A 670-nucleotide genomic window follows, 5' to 3' on the forward strand; every position below is an offset into this window, starting at 1 on the left:
GGGTTTGAACCGCCAGCCATCTGTTTAGCAGGCAAGTGTCTTAGCCACTATGCTACCAGAGCTCCTTCTGGCACTATAAGATGCTCCAAATTGATCTTCTATATTTCCTGTCTCAGTGTAGAATCAATCATTTCTCCAAGGATCTCTTTTCTTTTATTGAAGAATGTTTTAAAATCCCCATCTGGGTTCTGGGTTTACTCAGTGAATGGAGTGTTGTGTTTTGTAGTTCCTCTCAACTGACAGAACATGGAATATATGCGTGCATATACATGTCTATAAATATTCCTGTGTGAAATCTTCTAATAGCGATGTTTAGATAAACATGAATTCATGCTGCCATGGTGTCTCCAACGCTTATCCTTGACTACATTGATGAATCTAGCCTCCTCCTTTGGCTTATCTGTATTCATCCATTTCAACATTAAGAAAGCTGGTTCTACCTATTTTCCATTCATTTACTTATTAAATCCCAGGATACAGGTATTAAAAAAAAAAAAAAAACAACTCACTGCCATTGAGTCAAACCTGACTCACCGACCCCTCCTTGGGATTCTGAGGCAATATCACTACAGAAGTAGATTGTCCAACCTTCCTTCTGAGGAGTGACTGGTGGGTTTGAATTGCTAGCTTTCTGGATAGCAGCTGGCAAATTAACTTGTCCAGTACATGA

The sequence above is a fragment of the Orycteropus afer genome, unplaced genomic scaffold (genome assembly GCF_000298275.1).
Source record: "Orycteropus afer afer isolate SDZICR_OR568_19922 unplaced genomic scaffold, OryAfe1.0 scaffold00328, whole genome shotgun sequence".
Classification (NCBI taxonomy): Eukaryota; Metazoa; Chordata; class Mammalia; order Tubulidentata; family Orycteropodidae; genus Orycteropus; species Orycteropus afer.